A 7,229-nucleotide genomic window follows, 5' to 3' on the forward strand; every position below is an offset into this window, starting at 1 on the left:
TCGGCGTGCGAGCGGCCACGTAACTCGAATCGCGGCACGTTACCCACCGGACGGACAATTCTGTCGTGACCCTCTCGGACTAACGTCGGGAACTAGTCATGGGTGGGCCTTTCGGCCTCATCACGATCGTGCCAATCGGCCCCCCCGCGTGGGATAGGGTTGTGGGATTGCCAAATTCGACCTACCTAAGTACCCACACGGAGGGTAGACCGGGCGATCGCACCTCGCCGCAGGTCGACTCTGGACACGGGCCACTTAAGCGACCCGTTCCGTACTATCGGGATAACCGAGCGGTGTTAACGTCGGCCTCGATGGTTCCGATTAATTATCGGGCGTATTAAGCCCACTACCAACCCTTTACGTGAAGCAAGATGGAGATTCAATTAAAGAAAAGATGAAGCGAAACGGGAAAAAACAGTTCAACATAATGCACATTTATTCCGCGGCACACGGAAAGCACACATATACAATTACAACAATTATGCACCAAAAGCAGATGTTACAAAAGAAACACAACAATGCAGATCTACTACCGACTACGCGAGCACACGGCAACACTTACACAGTTTTACTTTACAGACGGAGCCGACAACACATTTACTTAAAAGCAAAAGAAAAGGGCCACCCTCAACGACAAGGGGGCAGACGGGGCCTGTGGGCCGCGAGACCGGGTGGAGCCTACCCGTGTCTTGTGATGAGCCGCAAATGTGGCGGCGGTGTCCCGACTTCGCGCTCCTTTGCGGGTTTCGTTGGCACTGCTTGGAGTGGGGTGGGAACGGGGCCCCCTTTTCGCACTATCTCAGTGCGGGGGGGGGGGAAAGGGGGGAATTGTTGATGCTCTGGGGAAAGAGGATAGCTGGCTTGCTTGGGTCTCGCGACGAGCGACTCCACTGCGACCTCGACCGCGCTCCCGGCTTCCCCTCTCTGCAGCTCCCCGACAGACTCCGAACCCCGACAGACTCCGACCTCCGACAGACTGACTCTCCTCCAGACCTGACTTGACTGCTGCTGCCACACTCTGCCGCTGCCACACTTCTCCAACTCGCCTTGACTCTTCTCCAACTCCCTTGACCGAAAAACTCACTGAATTCACCCCGCGCTCGGCGCTTTATAGTGGTGTAGGAGAACCCATATGCAAATTTCTGGATCAGAACGAGCTCGGGGTGGAGCCACGCTCGCCCATTGGACGGAGAAAAAGGGGTGTCAATCTCCCCTGATCCTCGAATTTGCATATATCGATTCTACTCCGACGCGCCTGGAGGCGGGGCCAAATCGCCCCGCGCTTGCTGTTAGGATGGATCTGAAGTGGGCGTGTATCATTCCTGATCTGACTTCTCCTCGGAAAGGCCGCACTTTGTACCCGCGGCTCGGCGCGCGCCTCACACGAGGCCAGGACAGCCTGACGCTCGGTGCCCACAAGCGGTGCGGGAATGGCTGCAGAAGGAGAGGCGAAGGTGGTGGAGGGTTTAAAGTGCTGGTCCATGGCCATGGCGACGTTTGGAATGGCGGTGATGCGATGTTTGCGGGAGCGAGTTGTGAAGGTAAAGGTCCTGGCTGTTGGCGTTGTTGTTGTTGTTGTTGTTGTTGTTGTTGTTGTTGTGAAGCGGCGTTGTGGTTGGTGGTTGTTGTGTGATGGCGGTTGAGACGTGGTTGGTTCAAAATAAAGATAGAACAGAAAAACGGCTATCTTAAAGGGTCGCAGCCCGAATGAATCACATATCCCCTCTAAACAACGGGTTTGGGGCTAACTACACATGTACTTACAGAGATATCTCACCTACAGGACCTGAATGGTGGTTTGCGAATTTCCTCAACCGCAACAATATATATATATATATATATATATATATATATATATATATATATATATATATATATATATATATATATATATATTTATATATGTCAGGGTTAATACATTGTAACTCAATCAGTCAGTCAATTCCGTCGTATTATTCACAAAGGGTCAGTGCCGCCTCATGAGTCTGTACACTCAGGTAATGGCCATTGGTTTGTTGTTGTCTGCCCCAAGAGTCATTCAGGGCAAGAATTTGTGATTTTTTTTTCAGGATGCCAGTGATAACTCACCGACTCTAAGTGAAAGACTGCTGTTGGATATTTAACATTCACTAACAACCCATTCTGACAGAAACCGGAATAGTAATATAAACAACCGCAATGGCCACTCAGTAGAGCACATATCTCCACCAGGCTGAACAATTTAGGCCAAAAAAAAAAAATGTTGCATTGGCGTAACCCGCCCGACCATAAAAATTCCGCCGACCCTACGTTTTTTTTTTTGTTTTTTTGCTATCGATTTCAAGTATCTTGTTGATTGCGATCGCGATCGCAAAAACCCGGAAGTGTTTCGGACAGAACCCGCCGACAAAAAGGGTGGTACTCGAGCCGGGGGAGATTTTGGGAGGGATTTATTAGGATTTATTAAATTTTTGGATTTATTATCCAAAAATTTTGGGATTTATTAGGAAAAAAAAAAAAAAAAAAAAGATCCCGACCGACCTACCCTATTTTTCAGTGACCCGTTACGCCAATGCAACATTTTTTTTTTTGGCCTTACGTTTTGCATCCCACTGATAAGTCAGATCCAGATCTTGCCTGACCAAAATCTGAGAAGATTCTTCTTGTCACCTCACCAACTCTTCCACAACTTTTTGAAATATGCGATATATCGTTTTTGGCGTCATCTCTCAATGGTTGTTGTTGTTTCGTATGCAGTCTGTGACTGCCGGTTGTATTATTTTCTGGAAGCGTGGCAGTGCCACTGATGCAGTGCCCCTGTTACCAGTAAACTTGTACTCATTTTGCAGACCTCACAAGGATGACAGGCTGAGTCAAACCACCTGGCATTATTTCAATGGGATAAAAACAGGGGCTCAAACTTAAGACATGAAGACATGAATAAGCCAGCCACCTTATCCGTTAAGCCAACACCAGTCTTCTCTCTCAATGGTGAAGAATCGCTTTGAAATGAAATTAAAAGATTTTCATATCCAGATCCGGATCTTTACCAAAATCGAATCAATTTGTCCTTGTCGCACACCCAACATGTCCACCACATTTTGGCTGAATCCGTCAACTTTTTGAGATATCCTGCTCACACACAGACAGACAGGGGTGAAAACATAACAACCTCTGTCCCCTTTTGGTTGTGGAAGTTATGATCAATATTTGGTTAAATAAAAAAAAATTAGAAACCATCTTTAGAAAGGAGAGAGGGAAAAGAGAGGGTTAAAAAAAGAGAGAGAAGTTGGGATTGTTTCATCCCATAAAAAGGCACAAATGGGATTAGTCGGGTCGCTTGGAAATGGGAAATGAAAAGAGAATTGGCCAAGATTCATGCTCTATCCATGAGCAGGCGGGGGCGAAATGGGATGTGAGGATCCTTCTCAGTGTCGGAGAGTTTCTCATGGGAAAAAGTGACGAGGAACGAGTTGTGATGGGAGGGGGAAGAAGCAGTCGGTGTTGGTGAGAGGAGGATGGAGAGGATGTTGGGCTGCGTGGTTCCTGACGGCAGATCGTTAGGTCAGACAGGTGGCTGGCCCGGTTGAGTTCGGGGTCTCTCCTCCTCTGCATCTTCAGATCATTGCTGGCATTCTCCTGTGAAATGTTTCAGAACATTCGTCGTTTCTCATTTATTGCAATGTCTCGATGAACTTGACTTGTTAACATTGCCTACGATGTCATTTATCAGTATTTGACAGGTATGATCAATGACAAATTTGTTGTTCTGGTTGCATTACTATGAAGGTATGTCTATGCCGCTGATGGATGTGCTCCAATAATTCGGCCAGGAGTTTAGAATTTGGTCAAGGTATCAGCATGCAATTGCTGACGATTTTTAAAGGTACCATGATATCTTTCACGTCCACTAGCATCCATTTATAATCACAAGCACAGGAAGAGGAAATGGTTGATTTCCCCCATTCCCCCACCCCCACAATCAGCATCAATGCACAAACTCTGTGGAGGGTAGATGTTGCTGAAAGAGTTCCTGGGAAAATGTTGCGGTTAGAGTTATGTAGGGATGGTTGCCATTGCCCTTCCAATCAGTCAGGGAAGGCATTTGTATTTTGTTTTCAGGGTGGCAGGGATAGCTCTCCTACTCTTCACAAAATACACTGAGGGATCTTTAACGTCAAATAACTAATGCTGACAGATTAGGAACCCAGTTTAACATCCTTCCAATGGATGGCACATACATTGATGTGACACCCCACATGCAAAACACCAGGGTGACAGTTTACAGGTGGGTCGGGATTCAAACCCAGCTCGACAGCTCAAAGTACTAATACCTCTCTGCTGTCCTGCCAACCACTTTCCCACAATAGATATAAACAATTGAGGACTTTCATTGTCATTGGGACATCATGTATAACCAATCAAGTGCCAATTTCTTTCACTTTCTCTTCCACAACATTACAATGATTAACTAGAAGGGCACTCGGTGGAGTGCATACCTGCGCCACGTAATGCCTGATCCACGAGAACATATCGGACCCAACACATTTATTAAATATCATGATATACAGTACTATATCGTTTTTGCCCCTATCTCTCGTGGTGAAGAATCACTTAAAAAATAAATAATTCTCATATCCATATCCAGATTCGGATCATCACAAAAATCTAATAATTTCTTCCTTGTCACATACCCAACATGTCCACCAAATTTCATCCGAATCCGTCCACAACTTTTCGAGATATCCTGCACACAAACAAACAAACAGACAGAAAGGGGGTGAAAACATAACCTCCTTCACCTTTGGTGGTGTTGGCTAATAAAAGATTTTTTTAAATCCTCAGATCCAGATCTTCACCAAATAGAACCAATTGGTCCTTGTCACACACTCAACCTGTCCAACAAGTTTTATCCGAATCTGTCCATAACGTTTTGAGATATCCTGCTCACAGACAGACACCCTCTTACATGCCAGGCCCACTTCCCAAGGGCTGTGCCGGACTCCTATTAAATACATCACCCTATAGAACATGTCCAAGTACTGCAAAACTGGAGGTTTTTGTAAGTATTATGAAGGTGATTTGTGTTCTGCAGTGTTTTAATCATTAAAAGTTGAAGTTAACTTGTGTTCTACATAGTTTAAGGGTTAATAATGATGAGCAGAAGCCCATGGTAATAATACCAAGATAGATTAAAAAAAAAGGAAGACAAAAAAGAAAAAGAAAAAAGGAATCCTTTTATTCTTGGGCTGGTTGAAAGACCTCAAAAAGGGAGGTTCAATCATTAAGGAATGTCACGAGTTTTATGCACCTGACACTTAAAGAAAAGAAGAGAGTAAAATGAGTTTCACAACTTATTGATTTATTCAAAACATTTGATTGGGTAAACATTACAGATTATTTGCAGATAATTTTTGGCTTCAGAATGAAGTTCAGTCCATCCCTCAGGACCATACCTTGTGCAAAGCATTGGTGCTGCCGAGGCAGTTTCCTTGACTATTGGACACAATCCTGGTCAGGTCACCACTCCGACACAGGATACCAGCAAGCTGGCACTCATTTTGCCGACCTCAGAAGGATGACAGGCAGAGTCAACCCCACCTGGTATTCATTCAACAACCTAGTGGGATTTTAACTCAGGATCCTAGACATCACAAGTCCACCATCCTAATAGTACAGCGGATAAGCACTATAATTGTGCGTTTTATGAGAAAAGCATTAATTTTCTGACAGTTAGTGAATACCCTAAGGTTTATTTCCAGATGTGGAGGGAAGTCAGATTTGACCTCTGAGGACCGTGAGAGATCAAATCCAAGATGGCCACCAGTCCACCGGGTCTCATGTTCAAACGCGTTTAATTTTGGAACTAAACAGTGTAAAAAAACCATTTAAGGTGTCATTTCCAACTAAGTTTGGAATGGCCATTCGTTTGGTGATACTTTTGAGATCGCCAGGAGCCAAGGAAATGCATTTCAATCAAGGTCAAGGTCAAATTACGTTAAAAAACTTTTGGACATTCTTTTGGTAAAGACAATTGATTGGACCTATGCAATATAGCGAAACTTTGCTTCCATTTTGACACTATAGGGATAATAATACAAAAAAATTAACAGAAAAGTCCATGCTGCTCGTCTATTTAATACTTTATTAATAGCAATGATGATGATGGTAATGGTAGTGATCAAAATCTAACAGCCTCCAGAACAGAAGCACAGTGCAGTGCACTTGAGCGCAGCTTTGGCACACTTGCACCGTCCAGTGCATCCTTTCTCACAGAGACAGCGGATCAATTCATGGCACGATTTTGATGCTTCGGGGAGAGTGGTCCAAAGCGGCTGCCACCCAGTTGTTTCCTTTGTCCAGCCCCAGTCAGATGGCTCTGGCATCTCTGGATCCAGGACCAATGCCTGGTTCCAACAGTTGGCCTGGTAGCAAGTGTGCTTTATGTGCTGTTTGAGTGCTGCCTGGGTTGGAGGAATGTTCTCTGGAGTTCCAGACTTCTGTGTGAAGAGCTGTTTCCTGGCATGATTCACTTCCGTGCTCTCACTGGTTCGGTCGTACATTAGCACCACAAATCGCTCTAGCAGTAACATTGATCCTTCACTGACCTCACTTGACACTGTCATGATGACACTGTCATGATGACAGGCCATCATGAGGGCTGGTCCAATGTCCTTCTCAAAACTCAGAATTGTGTCTCTTCCCTGTGAATGTGCCCTCAGATCAGGAAGCGCAGTAAGCAGTCGGTTTTTCAGTCTGGTGGTGTGAATCCGTTTTGCTCCAGTCTGACCTTGTCCAGCTGAGCGATGTCTGTCAGTCTGAACACAGGAGCACTGCCTTCATTAATGTTCATGTCTTCCAAGTATGCCACCAGCTCAGCAAAGGCTATGCTATGCAGGCAAGAATCATCTCCACCATTGCGTTTGGGTGCAGCCTGCCTGGCTCTGTTGTACAGTGAACGCAGACAGTGGTGATGGTACTTGGCCTCAATGGCCATCATGTCCCCTGCTGCAAGCTTAGCCAAAATAAGTGTCCTCAAGTTCAAGGGCACACTTCCGCACATTTGTGTCGATGTTGTAGGTTGATGCATTATGTAAATCTAGAGAACCAGAAGGCTCATTGCAGAAGAAACGAGTAGGCTCTGTGGACTGTGGATGGCTGTGAGCAGATCGAGTGTGCACAGAAGAGGTACTTCGTTGTCCTGTAGTCAATTCTCCCCGACTTTGCTCGTCAAACGCCTTTTTGTTGAA

The 7,229-nt window shown here is 45.4% G+C and overlaps 1 long non-coding RNA gene and 1 pseudogene across 1 annotated transcript in view; both read right to left on the reverse strand.

Annotated features, from left to right (window-relative positions):
* Window positions 1-1,910: 1,910 nt before the first annotated feature.
* Window positions 1,911-7,229, reverse strand: part of LOC147017354 (uncharacterized) — a 51,677-nt gene continuing 46,358 nt past the window's right edge. Inside the window, exons 3-4 of the long non-coding RNA XR_015049459.1 lie at window positions 4,674-4,726; window positions 1,911-3,618 (exon numbers count right to left, since the gene is read on the reverse strand). This is a non-coding gene — a long non-coding RNA (uncharacterized LOC147017354). The remainder of the gene's footprint in view (window positions 3,619-4,673; window positions 4,727-7,229) is intronic.
* Window positions 5,238-7,229, reverse strand: part of LOC147017355 (uncharacterized) — a 3,502-nt pseudogene continuing 1,510 nt past the window's right edge.

Source organism: Eptatretus burgeri, chromosome 11, assembly GCF_056783735.1.
Source record: "Eptatretus burgeri isolate ZD-2024b chromosome 11, Ebu_testis_v1, whole genome shotgun sequence".
Taxonomy (NCBI): domain Eukaryota; kingdom Metazoa; phylum Chordata; class Myxini; order Myxiniformes; family Myxinidae; genus Eptatretus; species Eptatretus burgeri.